General features: G+C 40.1%; 1 protein-coding gene across 2 annotated transcripts in view; it reads left to right on the forward strand.

Annotated features, from left to right (window-relative positions):
- Positions 1-461: 461 nt before the first annotated feature.
- DENND2C (DENN domain containing 2C) overlaps positions 462-19,851 on the forward strand; it is a 60,119-nt gene continuing 40,729 nt past the window's right edge. The window contains exon 1 of one of the 2 annotated variants that reach the window (XM_087889350.1): positions 462-1,041. The gene's annotated coding sequence lies outside the window, so the exon portion shown is untranslated. The remainder of the gene's footprint in view (positions 1,042-19,851) is intronic. The other variant, XM_087889351.1, reaches the window with a different exon arrangement.

Consider the following 19,851-nt stretch of genomic DNA (forward strand, 5'->3'; position numbering starts at 1 on the left):
CTAGTATTCCCAGGCAATTGATCCTAGAAACAGTACAGCTTATCTCTCCAAGAATTGCCCAAATTCTTGATTTTAAGTTTGTTCTAGTAATATACAACACACTGGCCTCACAATTGAAAGCTGTGACACGTTTTGGCTGTTAGGGAATCTACATATCCTCTTTGATCCAGTTTTTACACCCATCAGTGAATGCAGGTCTGAACCAGCCCATGGTATCCAAGTTCATTTCAAAGCAATTGGCCTGGGCCCGCTGCTGCAAATTAGGGTTGCTCAGTTATTCATAAAGAAAAATGGCAGCATCTGCACGCGCGAAGGTGGAACGGTCTAAAACAGTGTTTCTCAACCTTGGAAGCTTGAAGATGGGTGGACTTCAACTCCCAGAATCCCCCAGCCAGCGCTGCTGGCTGGGGGATTCTGGGAGTTGAAGTCCACCCATCTTCAAGCTACCAAAGTTGAGAAACACTGGTCTAAAACGTTTGTGTTATCTGCGTGAGGCGACGCGCGCACATCCAAGCCGGCGACCAAGGAGGTTCTATAGGCGGATTCTATAGTTGCCGAAGTTGCAGACGGGATCCTGAAGACCAGCCAAAGCCGCGGCAGGACAACAAGCCTCACTTATTTTGCTTGGGAAAGCGCCTCGAGTTTCGTTCGTTCCTTCGCTTTTTGTTTTTGCCGGAGGGAGCTCTGACTGACGGCATACTTCAGCCATCTGTTGCCAGACGGTCTTCCTTCCCGGCCGCCCGTGGGTGAAGCGGCTGGGTGTAGCACATGGCCAAAAGCGCTCGGCAAAACCAGCCACCACGATCCAAAGGAGCGCCCAGCGTGTACTTCGGTGGGTGGGTGGGGGGGTGGGGTGAGTAGGGAAGAGGGGGCGGAGTTGTATATTAGGCGAAGAAGGACGTCAGAGGCCGTACTTAAATGTGTCAACTTCGGAGAGCGGCTGTGCTAGGTTCTTGCGAAGTTGCCAGTGGCGGCGGCGGCGGCAACGGCAGCAGGAGCCAGAAAGGGATTTCAGTGGCAGCAGGGGAGCGATGGAAGCCGGTGAGTGGGGAAACACGGGAATTGCCTTGCCATCGAGTTTCCTGTTTAATTTGAGGGGTTGTTTGCCTAACTCGGAGGGTGGGGTGGTGGTGGTGGTGGTGGTGGGGACTTTCTGGCTTTTTTCCCCCAGAGTTTGGCGGGGCATTTGACCGATGCTTCTTTTGGAGAGCAGGCTTGAGATCCAGGCTGCGCTTTCTGTGGGACGATGGGGCTGCGCTCGCTCCTGCGACGCTCAAGCCCGAGTGACCCTCAGTTGTTTGCGGAGAGAGTTTATTTGATCCCCTCCTTTTCCCGGGGGGAGGGGGGGAATCTTTCATTAGGAGAAACTGCCTGGACTCTCAATCCTGAAGAAGGCCGAGGAATGGCAAATCCCCGCTTGAGCAGGCGTACCTTCCCAAAACGCGAAAAAAAAAAGGCATGGTAAACTGGTGCCCATAGAATAGGTGGGTGGGTGGTTGGAATATTCTTGAAGGTTGAGGCAGATCCTCCTTTCTGAGTTGGTTTTTCCTGTAGTTCCTCTTAAATAATAACCTGCGTGATAGGATGCCTTGGTTGATGCTTTATAATAAGACAGTTGCTAATTAGTCTACCTGAGAAAGTAGTTCTTCCCAGAACTCCTAATTAAATGAATGAATTCCATCCACAAGATGGGGGTGATGGCCACTCATGTAAACCTCAAATGAAAAGGTTAAAATAAGGTTAAGATAAGTCACCCAAAAGAAAGCTTCTAATCACCAATAGTTGTGGTAACTACATTTATCCTCCATGAGGTGGCAATGCCAATGTCTCAATGAAAGCAGTGGGCAGCTATTCTCAGGTTCTACTTCTTGATTTCCAACTGGCTTCTAGTTGCTACCCTGTTTCCCCCCAAATAAGACATCCCTTGATAATAAGCCCAATCGGGCTTTAGAGTGCACGGCAGTAAGGCCAAGCGCTTATTTCAGGGTTCAAAAAAATATAAGACAGGGTTTTATTTTCAGAGAAACACGGTACTAGAATGAGTGTTTTTTGGTGCCGTAGGCTTAGTCTGATTCAATAGGACTCTTTTTATCCTGTTGTAATGACAATTAATAGCATTGGCTCAGGCTTCAAGTATTACCTGTTCTGGTGTCAAATAAGAAAATGATGTTGAATGATTGCTCTGACTGTCCATCACAGCTAGGAGCAATTTTGGAGTTTTGTGCTTATTTGTTTGGATTGAGTCTTGTATGGGAAGCTTGCTGATCCTAAACAATCTCTATTTATGTGAAGAATAATTTGGTGGAGTGATGGTGGGGGTGATTGTAGACTGTACATGGGTGTGAATTCAAGAAGTACTTGAATTCATCATGTGTGCCTTCTTACTTCTGATACAGTCCTGAACTAGGAAGACAGCTGCTTTTCACACATGCTGTCAGTGACATAAGAATCAGTGACCACAACATCTTGTTGCTGTCAAAGCAATCTGTTCTTCAAATCTGTTTCTGAGTTTACCAAAATATTGTAATAAAAAAAATCTATTAGTGGGTCTGTATTGATATTTGAATCTCGAGGGTTAGGATTTCAAATACATATCTGGATTTAAATGGTAAGTAGGAAATCTAGCGCACAAAGCTAAAACTCAGAAGTATTCAGGTCACAAAAATATTCCCTGAAATAAACATGTTGATAACTTTTGGGAAATATATGCCATTCTGGATTAACAGAAGGTGAGTGGCAACTTTCTGGAAAAAGGTAAAGACAGCATTGTATGCTTTTAAGAACTGTGTTTGCAAACTCCAAAGGTTTGTGTTGGAGAAGAGTCAAAGGGTCTGCTTAGTTGAATTTTCCCCCTGCAATGTTTTGAAGCAGTTTCACAGCACAACCAGGAAATGGTGTAATGGTGTTCTGTGACCTTTTATTATATTTAGGAGAGAAGGACAATGCTTCTTTTCCTAGTAGAGAAACAAAGGGAAAATGTTGGCTAAGGAATTTTGAATAATGCCATAACAGCCTCTGTGGGATCAAAAGGAACTGTAATTGTATTGAATTATCAGATTCCTGAAGTTGCTGACAAGAGAATTAAGAACTTAAATTTTGGCTTCATATCCTAATGCAAGCACTAACAGACTTAAAAGTTTACGGGATATAACTTATGTTGTATTTCATATAACACTAATATTTACCAACTAGAACCTGTTATAAATTAATATAACCGTATATTTTGTTTTAATTTTCAGCACTGGACAGACTTCTCAATCTTTTCCTTTAACATAAAATTTGATTAGTTGATGTAAAATTTATGGGGATAAGTAATAGTTTATTATTTTCTTTGCTTAGTAAACAAGAGCCAGAAATCATTGCTCACCTACTGCAAATTGCTCAAAAAATTATGAGTAGATCCCAATCTACCTTCTGTTTATGCTGCAGTTTAAAAGAAACTTAAATTCAAGGAATTATTCATTTCGGTATTGTCCTGTTAAAAAGGGAAGCTGGCTTGATGTCTGTAAAGAGAATGTTTGTTTCCTGATTTTTTTCAAAAAAATAAAAAGTTTTTTCTACTATATGTGGCTATTAAAGTAATAATAAAATTTGTTTTAGGGAGAATAAAATTTCTTCAGTTTTGGTGTCATTGAAATGGTTTGGATTGTTGCATTTTTCCCTCCAGAAAAATATTTTTAATAAAGTTCAGTGTATAACATCTAATCATGTTGCAAGAATCAGGAGCTCTAAATCAACATAGATTTTAATCCTTACTTCCATCTGTTGTATCCATTATTTTGCATGAGAATCAAAATAAGCCAAACTTTGGGGTTTGTTTTGGGGAATCATTAAGAATAGTGAGATTCTGTCCCTCTTTGAATGAGTCAGTGGATAGTGAAACAGTTTTCTGTGGATGCCTGAAACTAATACATCTTGCCATCCTAACCTGATGATTTGATAGTATGTGTGAAATCTTTGTGTCTCTGCATGCTTCTGAAATAGCCTTTGAAACATCTTTCACTTTAGCAATATGTGTTTGTGTGGTGGGTGATACCTGTAAAGCTGGTTTGCCACTCTCACTGGGTTATAATTTTTTTTTATCATCCAAGGAGATGAATCGCAAAGCTGTTTTTTCTATAAAACGTGCCTGAACAGCCACTTGGTTTCACTTTTACAATTAACTGCATTTTCCAGTTGAGTGGCTGTAGTTTTAACTTTAAATTCCTTAAGAACAGAGAAAGGTTATAGTTCTTTAAGTAGAGGAGTTTTAAGAATGGGACTCAAAGCAAGAGTAAGAATGGTCCTTGGTGCTCTCTGAGCTTGGTTGTTTTCTTGAAGCTGTTTCATTACCCAAAATAGGTAACATCATCAGTGCTAAAAAATAAGAGTAAGAGTCTTCTAAGGAAACTCTTCAATCTATTGCTTAACGCATTGTAAGCCGTCCTGAGTCTCCGGAGAAGGGCGGCATATAAATTAAAGCAAAAAAAAAAAAATCACTGACAAAGTGTAAGTCATATTTAGTAAATATCACTGAATTCTGAATTTCCACAGGATTTGATATTTCAGAGATATTACATAATAATATGCTACATAATAAATTTTTAAGATTAATCCCTCTAAAGTATGTATATGGACCAGATTCATATACCTTGTGCAGCCCTTCCTTTAGGAATCTTGCTAAGAAGTTGTACTGATTTTTTTAAAAAATTAAGAATTAGAAAGGACATTGTAGCATGTTGGAATCCTTTCCATAGTAGGGCAATAGGTTGGTGAAGAATGGAGCGTAGCCAAGAGGAAAAACAGTAAGAGCCTTGTTGTGAAACTATTACAACTGGAGAACAAAGTTAAGTATTCTAATGTATGTATATGGACCAGATTCCCACATTGTATGAAGTCATAATCTTGTTTGCTGATTTAGATTATTGTGTGAGCCCAGACAGTGATGACTTGTAAGTTGTTGCTGATTAGTTTCTGCATTAATATTCAGTGACCTTCTAGTTATCATGGATTATAATTAAATGTAGAATCTAGAGAGACAGTTTGGTGTAGTGGTTAAAGCATCCACTAGAAACTGGGAAACTATGAGTTTTAGTACTGACTTAGGCACAAAACCAACCTGGTGACTTTCGGTTAGTCCCTCTCACTCAGCCCTAGGAAGGAGGCAATGGCAAACCACTTCTGAAAAACATTGCCAAGAAAACTGCAGGCAATCTCCAAGATTGTACAGGCAATCTCCAAGAATTGGACATGATTGAATAGAGGAAAAAGGGATTAATTGTGCAACCATTTATTTGGTATGTTAAAAGAATATTTAAGATAAGTTATCTATTTGATATGTGTGTGAAAAGATTTACCCTAGACATTCTTTATGTATGTTTTCACAGTGTGGTATATCGGGTTTGCCAGTTGCTCCCATGAACTGTACTTCACTTCTTGACTATCTGTGATACTGCAATGAAAGAAGTTGTAATCTTGCATTTTCTCTATTTTTTCCACTTTGGCAAATCCTTCTGAGAAGTGTGGCCTTTTTAGTCCTGTTTCCTGCACTGTATCCTGTATACCAATTTGAAAAATTTACATGGAGAACTCTGGAAACTTTTTCAGTAGGGCTGCAGTGGTTGAAAGAGTGTGTGAGAATGATCTTGGGAGACAGGAGGAAGAGCCACAAACTGGACAACTGGCATGTAAAGATGTCTCAGCTCACAGAAGAGGAGGCATGGGAAGCATTTCAGAAGGGACCTTCCCTAGTTTTCCAGAGAATAAAAGGAGACAATGGAGAAAATCTTGTTTTGCAAGGTTCTGTTAATGTAACCGTACAATAAAGATAGAGTATTCATACTGTGTTTCCCTGAAAATAAGACCTCCCTGAATAATAAGCCCAATCGAGCTTTTGAGCGCATGCACTAAAATAAGCCTCCCCCCAAATAAGCCTTGCCTGAAAATATTTAAACGCATGTGCAGCCAGTCCTCACCATTTCCTCTGATTAGAGTTAAGGAGACAAAGCTGGAAATCAGGTAAGGGTCTTATTTTTGGGGAAACATGGTAGTTATGTTCTAATTTAGTCTACCTCACGGGGCTAAACTGATATTTTGGCTTTGATGGTCTTCCTGTAAAGTGATACAACACATCTAGAGTAATTGATGACAAAATCTTAACTGGGTAATAGGATAGAGGTAGAATTCGTAGGGATAAACTTTTTGTAATCCCACATTTCTGAACAATGGGGAAGGGCTGTCTGACGTTTGATGGCACTCCTTTTCTAGAAGCACCAGTTCTTGGGAACATCTTCCTGATGATGGAGATCAGCCTGGCTCCTCCTTTTGGATTTCTGAAAACGTTTAAAAGCTGAGTTGCTTTGGAGGGCCTTTCCTTCAGTTTATGCCTGATGCCATCTTGCTTTCTGTTTTTTGTTCTCTTTGTTGTTGTTGCTTTTGTATCATTATGTTTTTATGTGGGAGTCTTAGTGGTTATCCACACAGTTGTTACAATTAGATTGATTGGTTTTAACTGTATTGTATATGTTTTAATTTTTGTTTAGATAGCTTGTAAGGTGTTAAGAGTTGTTAGAGTGTGGCAGAAGTAAAATAAATAAGTATATATTTTCCTTTACAATTTAACATGTGCATCCATGGGTGAACCCAGTAAATGCAAAGCCTTACCTCCAGAATATTCTGAACCATGAGAGCTTGTCCATATATCTTCCTTCTAGAACCTATCACCACCTTCAGGTAGCCCTTGATTTATGACCGCAATTGAATTCATGAATTCAATTCAGGTCATGAATAAAGTGATCAGTAAGTATGGTAACTGTTTTGTTCTACAACTGCAATCCCAGTTCTCCCAACTGTGGTCGTTAAATGATTGCATAGTTCATTAAGCAGAGCACAGGGGTGCTTTTGTGCCAGCTAGTCTCCTGAACAATTTCATTTGTTTTCATTTGTTCTAGAAAGCTAGTGAACACAATCATTTGTGTGTTCCAAATAATCATGAGACCTGGTGCTATTCTTGGGAGGCTCCTTCTTAAAATTGTGCAATTTGGAAAAGGAGCCTTCTAATCTATCATGAAAATGGTGCTTGCTTACAGAATGGTGCGATTTGACCTTTATAAGAAAGACATGCTTCACATTGAGTGGATGTGCCCATCATCAGCTGCAGAAAAATGCAAAGGTAGGTGGAGCAATGTACTTGCACTGCTGGGCCCTGTAACCGATTGAGGCTTTCCAAGTTTGGTGGAGGGAGGAATTGTCCAGTGAAGAGAGATAGAAGTATGGGAATAGTTGTGGTCAGTTATAATGGTGGAGAAGACTACCAAGTGCCCAAATTTTCATCGCAATGGCCGCAATGGCCAATACTTTGGGTATAGGTTTAAGTCTCTTCGTTCAGCAATGTAATTTTGAACAGTAGCTGAACAAATTGTTGTTAAGCAAGGACTATCTGTAGATGGTTGACTTGCATTCTCCCTTTCTGGCCAAACAGCTGATATTGCTTAAAAGTGTAACCTATCTGGTGGTCCTCACATTAATGGAAGCTAATGTTTGCCTTTCACCTTTATGTGTGTACAAAGAAATAAGCAAATAGTTTTTATTTTATGAAATAAATATTATTGCATTGTGCACAGTATTTACAGATTGCATGAAAAAAGTTTCAGATTGTATTCTTTGGTAAAATCAAGATGATATTCAATTACAAACTGATATATTTACCAATAGATATTGACATATCACCACTTGTATAGCAACCATTCATAGTTATGTCACTGAAAAAACAACTATCCTCACACTTACCACTATCACAGCATACCCACAGTCACGTGATCAAAATTCGGGCACTTGGCAAACAACGTGTATTTATCCTGGGGTCATGTAATTGCCATTGTGACAGGGGTGGGTTCTACTTACCTTTACTACCGGTTCGCAGTGGGGCTGTGCATGCGCTCTTGCTTCGTTCATGCATGCGCTCTCACTTCATTCGCTCATGCGCATGCTCTTCTGCGCATGCGCAGAAGCATTTTGATGATGTCAGGGTCAGTGGGCGGGGCCTCCCGCCAGTTTTACTACCAGTTCTATAGAACCGGTGCGAACCGGGGGCAACCCACCACTGCACTGTGACCTTCGCAGCCAGCTTCTGACAAGCAAAGACAATGGGGGAAGGATTCGCTAAACAGCTGCATGATTCACTTAAGTGCAGTAATTCACTTAACAACCGTGGCAAAAAAGGTCATAAAATACTTAACCACCTTGCTTAGTAGTGGAAATTTGGTCCCAATTGTGGTCATAATTTGTTTCTTCAAAAATACGACTGGGTCTTATTTTCTTTTGACCCCCGAAAAAACGGCTAGGCCTTCTTTTCGAGGGGTGTCTTAATTCCCCCCCATACACTTCACCTGGCCACAAGGCTGCTTTTTTCGTGGCCGAAAAGAGCGCCCCACTTGCCCAACACGCCTGGCCTGGCCACTGGGCCACTTCTTTCATGGCTGAAAAGAGTGAGCGACACAACCCACGCACCTTGCGCACCCTTGCCTACTTGTAATGGTCACTCCAGCTACCAGTAGTCGTCCACCCGAAAAATCCTGCCGTCGTCCACTCCGGCAAGCCTGGCCGTGCATGCACTTAAATAGGGCCAAATTTTGGTGGGTCGGGCTTAATTTTAATGCACGCGCATAAAACAGTGCTGGGCCTTCTTTTTGAGGTGGGTCGTGTTTTAGGGGAAACACAGTACCTATAGGTGTTTATAACAGATAGGCTACATGTGACTTGTGTATGACTTGTAAAATAGTTTTTAAGAAAGGCCCTTTTCAGTTTTGTGGGAGACTGTTGTAGCTTTACATTCTAGTGCTTAGAGAAATGACAGGCAAGAGCATATACAACCGACACTCAAAGCTGTGTAAGATGCAAGATGTGTAAACTGCTTCCGTTTTACCAGATGTGTAGAATGCTCCCATTGTACAGGGCGTAGCAACCCGATGCCTTGCAGTTATTTTGGTCCACGAAAAGCTCTAATCAGAAGATCTTGTGGTCAGGAGTTGTGGGGATCCAAAGCATTTAGAGGGCACCGGTTGTCTACCCCAAATCTATTGTGCTGTGTGCTCCCCAGGAAACCCAGCCCCCTACCAGTCTATATTTATGTAGATTGCAAGAAATTGTTTCCCCAGTGCTTCCCCTCTGCTGCTTTTTGTCAGCTGTGAATCTCTGGGCTCTTTGCCAGAATTTTAGCCTGCATTTGCCCTGGCCTCCAGATAGGAGGGAAAGGGTGTTGGCTACCAGGGTTGCTAGATAGTCTTGTTCACATCACAGTGCAGAGAAGCAGGAAAGTCGCCTGACATGGTCGTCCTCTTCCTGGACACTCATTGCAGAATGCCCAAGGAAAACACAATTGCATTCCGTTACATCTTTGGCTGCTGGTTAGAAACAAGGTTTTCTGTGGGTATTTATTTGAATAGCAGTGGGGGGAGACTAGCTTTGTAGTAATTTGGTTTACACATTGTGCTTAGTTGTGTTGTTTGTTTGATTTTATCATATGTGTTGTGGACCCAGGGATTGTTGTGTGTCAGCAGTGAATTATTCCTCACATGCAGTGCATCCTCAGGCATTGTGGTTTGTTCAATAAAATATGGTTCTATTATGCAGCGTGTAAATGCAGTCTGTGTTTGCATGGAGCCTGACCCTTCAGCTGATGACATGGGTGGGTTCCTAGAGCAGTCTAAGCTGAATTGCAGTTGGCTAGCTTGTGATGCACTCTGCTGTATAAACATAACCATGGACTGATTTTTCAGGGCTTTGCTTGTCTGCAGCACTTTTAGATTGCTTCCTGAATTAGGGTTTACTGCATCCCACTTTTTTTCACCTGATTGTGTTATTTTTCTGCTTGCTATGTGATGGAAGCACATTTTTCTGTATTATATCCCTTATATTACAGATATAGTACCCATCACTCAATTTATTTCTGTTGCTTGCTCTGTTATAGAGCCAACTGCTGCAGTGAAGCTCTGTGGGCTATCTCACAATTGGTACCATGGTTACCCATGAGGCATACTATTTTCTAACAAAAGCCCTTGGCTTTGTCCTGCAATTGAGGAAATGTTAGAATGCCCCCAGTGAGCCAGTGCTAAGGGCACTTTAGGTCTCTTTTCTGGTCCCCTTGAGTAGTTGCAGGCAAATGTCCATCCTGTTCTAGGCTTAGCCAGAAAAAGGTTGAGTTGGCTACTCCTGCCTCTAAGCTAGTGATCTACTTTTAAGAAGGGAGAGTCATGTTTGGTTTTAGTCCCTGCAGAAGAGACAAGTGAGCCAGTAATCACGTAGACCTTACTGCTGATTGCAAATTAATGGTATCTAAGTTGTTTTCTCAGCGGAAAGTGGTGCCTCATGCCCAAGGTTTTGTATTAGAATCCTGATTAGGTATGGTGTGCTGCTACTGACGGTGCAGTTATTCTGTGAACTCTGAAGGGAAATTAATTTTATTTTGGTCACAACTGGTTGCAATTTTCTCACATAGGAGTGTTTGTCTCTCTCACAGTGGCCTTGAATTTGCAACTCTTTTCCTAACAATCAATTTTTTCTTATTGCTGCATTTCCATTCTATCCTAAGAAATCCTTAACCATTTTGCTCACAGCATTCAAATGTTGAAGGTACCATATTTTGGGGAGAAAAGAGAAGAAGATGATAATGCTGTCTGAGGCACATGGATCAAGTTTTTGGAATATTTTGCCAACTCAAATCTCCTCTCCTCTCTCCTTGCCTGCCACAGTTCCTAGATGAATTGCCATGAACAGTAAATTATTTTACATAATCATAATTGTTTTGTCCTCTGTTGCATAAAGTTGTATGGCGAGAGAATGAATGAGTGAGTGAATGAATGAATGAATGAATGAATGAAATGAATGAACACTGATAATTGTGCAGAAGAGTTTTGAATAGTTTTTCTTATGACTGATTCTGTGGCTGAGTTTGTACAATATGTAGGGTTGAAATGTGGTTGGCTAGTTGCAGCTCAGTCTAATATGCAAAAAAATGTAATTAGTTTTTGAGGTCCAGGCGCTGACTCAGGTAACTACAGTAGTTAATTCAGTGATCATGGGTTACAGTATTGCATGAACACAATCACTACACCATGGTATGACTCAAAGTATTTGCTGAAATCCAGTTCTGTACAATATTCAACATACAGCATACTTACCCATGGTCTATTTAGTTCAGTTTCTGGATTCACATGATGCATGATAATCATTACAGATTGATATAACACAATAGATTAAAAATAATTAGCTAATATTTGTTTCTCTGTGTTGTATGAATACAGTCTATACCTTGTTAGACTTGTTTTCAGGGTCAGTGAATTAACTATGCAATGTCTCTTTGAATGCAGTTGAAACTCCATAGTTCTTTTCTTTCATTTCCTTTTGGCTGCCACCAAAGAAACCCTGTGCAGCCCTTCCTTTAGGAATCCTGCTAAGAAGTTGTACTGATTTTTTTAAAAATCAAGAATTAGAAAGGGTATTGTAGCATGTTGGAATCCTTTCCACAGGGCAATAGGTTGGTGAAGAATGGAGAGTAGCCAAGAGGAAAAACAGTAAGAGCCTTGTTGTGAAACTTACAACTGGAGAACAAAGTTAAGTACTTATTTCATTGATTTTCTCAGGATGCTGGTACAATTGATTTTTCTTCTTTCAACGTGTTCTGAGCAAGGAGGAAAACATGGGAGGAAAATGAATGTGAGATGTCTATTTTCTTCAGGGAAAATGTTGCAGTATTTCAGGGAAAATGGTGTTACTGGGACAATTTTGTGTCTCGGAAAGCAGCCTTGGTTATGGGTTGATAGTAGTTGATGTCAGAATACACGACAGAATAGGGGTTTGAAGGGTGATGAATTCTGGGGGAGGAACAGTGGGATTTGAGCCGAAACCAGCTCCTGCCTAATGTTGTGTCCTAGATGAATCACTCTTCCTGCTCCACACCTTTTCTGGAGATGAGTGAAACAGGGTGTTTCTAAGGGACTGTGTATTTACTTATAGTAAATGATATTTTAGATAAACTTCTTATTCCCTCTGGCATATTATCTACATGAAGGAGTCATCATTGAAAGAACTCTGCATGCCCATAGCTAGTTTGGCATTAAGATGAAATTGCTATTGAAATGTCTCCCAGTTTTCTTTACTTTAAATCTCAAGATAGTATAAATTAGAGAACCCTTGACATGCTCTGCCTTCTTTCCCACACTCAAAATGCTGAAAATATAATTATAGTATATCCACCCTTTCAATGCAGTATATCAACAGATTGGTAGTATCCACCACTGAAAATTTTCTGTGTGAATTAGAGAGAGAAGAAAGATTGTGGCTGTGTTCTTATCTAAGCCATGTTTTTTACTTAGTTATCTCATTTTTTTCAGTTTGCATGATAATTACTACAACTGTTGTTTATAGTTCACTGAATTTATACAACAGTTGGAACAAGCTAGCCAGCTTCATTTTAGTCTCACATGTTGTGAAAATGCAAGAGTTTTCATATACTTTCCTATTTTGGGAGGGCATTTCAGATCTTTATGGGAAGCAGTTGGTGTGGAATTGTTGCATCTTTTATTAAAAACTTGTTTTATTAAAAGTATCACCTTCCTTCCTCATTGCTATTTTGAGGACCTACATATTTGCCTAATGGAGCAAATAACTGGTGGGCCAGATTTACACTTAGAAAATGACATGTGAAGAGGTTACCACTTGCCATGATCTGATACCTGTTGTCTCTTCATGTCAGATAGTCTCGAAGTATGTCTAGAGATTTGGATTCTAATAATAGATTCCCAAATTATGCAAGTAACTATTGCCTTGACTATTCCTTTTTAGTATAGTGCAGAAAGTGTACATGTAACCAGGGAGGACATAACAGAATCAGAGTTAAAAGGGGCTATTAAGTCTAACTCCCAGCTTAGTGCAGGAATCCAAATTAAACTTCCTTAAGAAATGTGTATCCAGTCTCTGCTTTAACGCAACCAGCAAAGAAAAACCAGCCTTAAGTCATTGGCATTGTTAGGCTACTGTTAGAATTAGGACATTTCTGCTAACATTTAATTGGAATATGCCTTCTTGCAACTTAAATCCCTTATTTTGTGCCTTGTATTCTGGAATAATAGAAAAACTGACCAGTGTTTTCTTAAGATATGAGTACTACATAGAGAAACCCCAAATTAACCAGCATTTATGGAGGATGGGGTGAAGAGAAATGGCAAATAATCCACTTTGTTCAAAACTACAATGTTAGCCAGAGTTGACAATGAGGAGCAATTTCACTTTCCCAGTCACAGATTTTTCTTTAAATCCTTTCCTATTCCTATTACCAGAGGGAAAAATATGCTTACCCTAATCTGAAGGAGGTTAAGGCACAAAACCCAATCCTGGAGCCTCATGGGAAAGCAGAAAGTCATTGGATCCAAGGGTTAGTTCTGCCTCAAGTTAGGACATTCTATTGGGGCGCTTACTATTGGCTGAAAATCTATGTCCACTGAATTTTCTCTAGGCATACTGGGGGGCCTCAATGCTGGATGGATCTCCTGCCCTACTCAAGTTTCTTCTCTGCTGTGAAGAAGTTCCACCTAATCTAATTGCCCAAGAAGTTTGAGTTGGCTCTCCAAGTCCCAAAGAACATACTGTCTAGAATATTTTCTTTGACACTTGGTAACCCAAGGAAAATACTCCTGAACTATTATTAAGTGGAATGCTTTGTAACATAAATACAATAGATTCACCATTTTCAAGTTAGAATACATTTAAATCAGGCAAAATAAAGATATCCCACATTTTTGTACATAGTTGTACTAGGTTGGGATGTTATTTTGGTTTGGTTTGGTTTTTTTTAAAGCCCAGCTCTCTTTATTGAGAATAGAGTAAAGGGGTGCTGTGTTTCCCCAACAATCACAGTTTGTCTGGTGTTAAAAAGCTTAAGAAATAGCAACATGGATATGTTTTTGCTTGCACTGCTACAAAGCCAAGTCTTATATCTGATTGCTTCTTTGCTTTTCTTAGCACAACGCAGTCTTCATTCAGCCAGTTTCTTGTTCTGAAACAATATTAGTTCCATGTCAGCATACACCTTCGGCTGGGCAATCCTTTGGAAGAACTATTTCAGAACATGTAGGGGCCTGTGCAAAGCATTTTTTAAACTGGTGCATCCAGCTATTTCTGCATGCACGTGTGTGTACACAATTACTTTACGTCCTTTCCAGCAGACTGAAAAGAACTTGCATGCAGAGACAGTAAGGAACAACATCTGAAGCAGTTCACAAGTCTGGAAAAAATGTGGTTCATTTAACAATTCAGAAAGATGTGCTTTTACACATTTCTGTGCACTCTGAAGTGCCTCTTAAAGCATTTGCACAGTCCTATTTTAAAAGATAACTTGGTCAGGTGATCTTCTGTGCACAGCATGACATTTGTGTGTATAGATTTGGTTTTAGGGGATTCAAACGGAGAACTAAAACATCAGCTGGATTAATAGCCGAGGTTTCCAAATGATGAATTCTGTTTGAACTAGTTTCATTGTCTCTTCTTCCTTTTTACTATAAGCAAATATGCTACCTCGTGTGTCTGAGAGGAACCTTCTGCAGAAAAATAGATCACAACCACAAGAAATCTATTCCTATTCATATCCCGTTAATTGAAGGGGTGTCAACATTTTATCCTTCTAGCTGTCAGATTATAATAAATATAGCCCAGGATAAATTGATGCACCATTTTCAAGAATGAGTGTTTAATCTCACTTGCAATTTAGGCAATTTATTCATTTAGCAATTCTTGTCACTTGCAAAAATCGTGTCAGAAAATCTTTTTGGTTTTCATTCTCGTGCTGGCAGAATTGTTTCATGATTTGGAAACAGCTGGAGCCAGCATTTTTGTTTTTTGACTCATCCATCTTTTGGATAGGATTCCACATTGGCAGCATATGGTTCAGCAGAATGCTCTTCTAGATTGATACCAACCCCCACTTTGAGAATTTTTCACTGAGTCACACTAGAATTGAGTATTTATTTATTTATAAATTATACAAATAATTCTGAAGTTATGTGTGGCTATACAAACTAATAAAATCATGTAAAATTATTTTTAAAAACCCTAGACCAGGGGTGGACAATTGTGGCTCTTTTACAACCTGTGGACTTCAACTCCCAGAATTCCTGAGACAGCTTGGCAGTCTCAGGAATTCTGGGAGTTGAAGTCCACAGGTTGTAAAAGAGCCCCAATTGCCCACCCCTGCCCTAGACCAATAAGGGAAAACACACTAAATAGCAGCATTTAATATGAAGCCTGAGTAGATACCGGGGTCTTAAATTAACATCAAAAGCTAATAAGACTTGGCATCAGCCATCTCTAAACAGGAAAGCTACTGCTTTGCTAGAGGATTTGTTTCTTGAATGTCCTCTAGTGAATGGCCTTGGAGCAAATATCAATCAGAATAGAGCTAGAAGGGACCTTAGAGGTCCCTTCTAGTCCAGGGGTCACCAACCTTTTGGACCTCAGGGACCACTAAATTCATAATTTTAAATCCCACAGACCACTAATACAAATTTTTAAAAAAGATAAATAGTATTTAGTGCAATATAAAAATGCAAATAATTTTTCTGCGGACCACCAAAATTTTCTTACGGACCACCAGTGGTCCACGGACCACCAGTTGGTGACCACTGTGAATCTAGTCCATCCCCTGTTCAAGCAGGAGACCCTATACCAGTGATGGCTAACCTTTTTGCCGTCGCATGCCAAACGTGGGTGGAGTGCCCGGGGATCGCGCACACGCATGCCCACACCCATAATTCAATGCGGGGCACCCCCTGTGCATGCACACATGTCCCCCCACGTTCCCACTGCTTTTGGCACGCGATGGCACAGTGGGCCCGGTAAGCCCATTTTTCACCCTCCCCAGGCTCCAGAAGCTTTCTTGGAGCCTGGGGAGGGCGAAAACAGCCTCCCACCCCACACCCCAGAGGCCGGAAACGGTCTGTTTGCCGACTTCTGGTGGGACCAGAAAGCCCGAAAATCAGCTGGCCTGCACACGCATGTGCGCTGGAGCTGGACTAGGGCAACACTCGCGTGCCCATTGACATGGCTATGCGTGCCACCTATGGCACACGTGCCATAGCTTGGCCATCATGGCCCTATACCATTTCAGACAGATGGTAATCCAGTCTTTTCCTAAAAACCTCCAGTGATGAAGCACCACAGCTTCTGAAGGCAAGCTGTTCCACTGGTTAATTGCCCTCACTGTTAAGAAGTTTCTCCTTAATTTCAGGTTGCTTCTCTCCTTGATTAGTTTCTGTCCATTGTTTCTTGTCTTGCCTTCTGGTGCTTTGCAAAATAAGTTGATCCCCCTCTTCTTTGTGGCAGCCCCTCAATACTGGAATACTGATATTATGTCACCCCTAGTCCTTCTTTTCTCTAGACTGGCCATATCCAGTTCCTGCAACTGTTTTTGATACGTTTTTGTCTCCAGGCCCTTAATCATCTTAGTTGCTCTTCTTTGCACTTCTTCCAAAGTCTGGCAAAAATGGCCTGATTTAAATCACAGAGTTTGATGTTCCGGGCTAGCCAGATCTATAAGATAAATAGATCAGAAGTTCCCAAACTTCTGGTCAAGGAGAAGTTGACCAGAAGTTTAGTCAACTTCTGGTTGACCAAACTTCAACCAGTTTGAAGGTCAAGGAGAGGTTTGTGGCTGTACGGGTGTGAAACCCCATCATGCTTCAGAAGGCAAAGAAGGAATACTGTCAAAACTCTCTTCAGGTTTTACTCCCCACTTTGCCTACACCAGCCCAGGCAGTAATGGATAGTTTTGGTACATCCAAAACCATTTAAGAACCCCAGTGGACATAACTTAAAATTATTACAAGTTGATAGACTATTTCCTGCTCATATCTGATTCTAATGAAACATTCATTTTATAATGGGAAGAGTTTTTAGGGATATGTGGTAAACCCCTGAATTTGTATACATTGTTCTGGTTACTCTATATTTTGCTATTTTATAGTACATATATTTGTGTAATTGTTATATTACTATCAAGACAGAGGTGTTCAGTTGCAATACATATATCATGAATAATGTTTCTGTTATAAAAGATTGTGGTTAGGAAAAGAATCAGAAGATAGACACATTTGAAGGGAGAGCCCTTCAAATTCAGAATTGCTTTATATAAAACTCTTTTTCAACTTTAGCAACTTTAAGACATATGGGACTACAGCTCCCAGAATTCCCCAGCCAGCTATGCCGACTGGTTGATATAAATAATTTGAAATTAGTACATATGGTCTCCCTGTGGAACTCAACTTCTGAAGGGGGTATCGAAACATTTAACTTTGTTTTCATTGATGTATCTCAAATGGTAGGAAAACGTTTCTTATCTCAAATATTTAAGAAGAGCCCAGGCTGTATTTGGATGGGGAATATCAACAGTGATTTAGGAATCTCACCTGGTCACAAGCAATCAATCTATTAAGTCAGCAGGCTTCTTCAGATACAATCAAATCCCATGTGGCAATTTGTACTGTGATGGTCGATGCCTTTGTATTGCAGCAGCCCTAGTTTATGCAGGCAAAAATACTTTCTCTGGGTGGGCTTGACCTCAGCAATGAGGGGAGCAGTGATATTGAATCATCTGGCAATTCTATAGTTTTGGAACTCCTGGCTTCAGGAAATTAAATTAACCCCTGTTGGGAATTTGGAATGGAAAACATTTAAAATGTGTTTTGGCTTGCAGTGTTGGAAAGAGGTTAGAAAAAATGCCTGTCACGTGGTATTAACACTTTCCAACAGCCTTCTCTTCAGCAAAGAGATCAGGAAAGGTGCTTTCTTTTTCAATCCTGACAATGCTGCAAGGGGAATTTTAAAAATAAATAGAAATCCATCTCTGGAGCAGTCTCCGGAGATTTTTTTTTAAAAAAACATGTCTTTTTTCTTATTACTGATGCCCAATAGCCAACCAAATTTCAGAGTAGGAAATTTGCTTGTTGTAGCACCATAGAATAAACATGTGCTTAATGTATTTAGACCGTGTTTCTCAACCTTGGCAGCTTGAAGATGTGTGGAGTTCAACTCCCAGAATTCCCCAGCCAGCTTTGCTTGGAATTCTGGGAGTTGAAGTCCACACATCTACATCTTGCCCAGGTTGAGAAACACTGTATTTAGATATTTTAAGACTGGAAGCCAATGGTCTTTTAAAAAAAAATTCAGAGGGACGGAAGGATGGAGAGGCTGGGCTTACACACCATGCATAGAAATAAACAAAGTTTGTTATAATATGTTATGTGAATCCTGCCAATGTGATTTATTTGTTAATGTATGGGAAGAAACCAGCCAGATGTTTTTTTAATTTGGTAAAACCATAGTTAAACAAGGCTTAATTAAGGATGTTGTGGGAGCTCAGCAAGAACAGGTGAGAAAGTTTATAATGAATATGGTTGAGACAATTTTAATCATAAAATAATGTGACTTGGAGACCGTGTGCATAATAATATGTTAGGGACAAATGTGACTGGCTTATTTGTGCCTCAGTGTGTTGAGCAATTTCAGCAATTGCAGTTTACTGTTTAGTGTATTATATAAATTCATGTAAACTAAATGAGTCCAGTTAAATGATTACCATATTACAAGTAATCCTCCACTTACAACAGTTCATTTAGTGACCATTCAAAGTTCCAACGGCAGTGAAAAAAGTGACTTATGACCCTTTTTCACATTTATGACAGTTGCAGCATCTCCATGGCCACATGACCCAAATTAAAATGCTTGGCAACTGACTCATATTTATGACGGTTGCAGTGTCATGTAATCACCCTTTGTGACCTTCTGACAAGCAAAGTCAGTGGGGACAGCAGATTCACTTAACAACCGAGTTACTAATTTTACAACTGCAGTGATTCCTTAACAAGAGTGGCAAGAAAGGACATAGCATAGGACTATGGCATAGGACCTGGATATCTTCGAGACTGCCTGCTGTTACCAATGGCCTCCTACCGACCTGTGCGCTCCCACAGAGAGGGCCTCCTCAGGGTACCATCGGCCAAGCAATGTAGACTGGTGGCCCCAAGGGGGAGGGCCTTCTCTGTGGGGGCACCTGCCCTCTGGAATCAACTGCCCCCAGAGATACGAAGAATTCATGACCTCGGTGCCTTCCGCTGTGCCCTTAAGACCTTTCTTTTTCAGTAAACCGGGCTGGCTTAACACTTTTTAAATGTTTTTAATAGGTCTGTTATTGTTCTTTTAATTATGGGGCCAAACGCATATATATCTTTTTAACTGTATTTTAATGTTTGTATCTATGTTTTTTTACTTTGGCTGTACACCGCCCTGAGTCCTTCAGGAGAAGGGCGGTATATAAATTTGATAATAAATAAATAAAAATAAATAAAAAAGAAAGAAAGAAAGGTCATAAAATGGAGCAAAATTCACTTAACAAATGTTCCGCTTACCAACATAAATTTTGGGCTCAGTTGTGGTAATAAGTTGAGGACTACCTGTATTCTTTAGTAGCAACTATTTATTACTTTTTAAAAATGAAATTGGGAGGACATAAAGACAATTTAAGAAATTGTAAATAGGTAAAATACATTAAATTATTTCTAAAGTCTGGGATTTAATTCACATTGTGATCTAGCTGTTCTTGCAAAAATGCTACTTACTGGTAGCCAAAGGGAGGTTCAATATCTGTCTTCATTTGTGTTTGCTAAAATAAAAAGTAAAAAGTCAGATGTATGATCCTTTAGCAGGGATTGAACATTTCTTTGCAGCCAGGATCAGTACTGTTTGATTTGTAAATACTTTGGGTCTCTATATTAGATACTGAAGCAGGGATTAAATTCTGAGGGGTAAATAACTGTGGGTAACTCAGTT

The sequence above is a fragment of the Pantherophis guttatus genome, chromosome 3, assembly GCF_059756535.1.
Source record: "Pantherophis guttatus breed Tessera chromosome 3, ASM5975653v1, whole genome shotgun sequence".
Lineage (NCBI taxonomy): Eukaryota > Metazoa > Chordata > Lepidosauria > Squamata > Colubridae > Pantherophis > Pantherophis guttatus.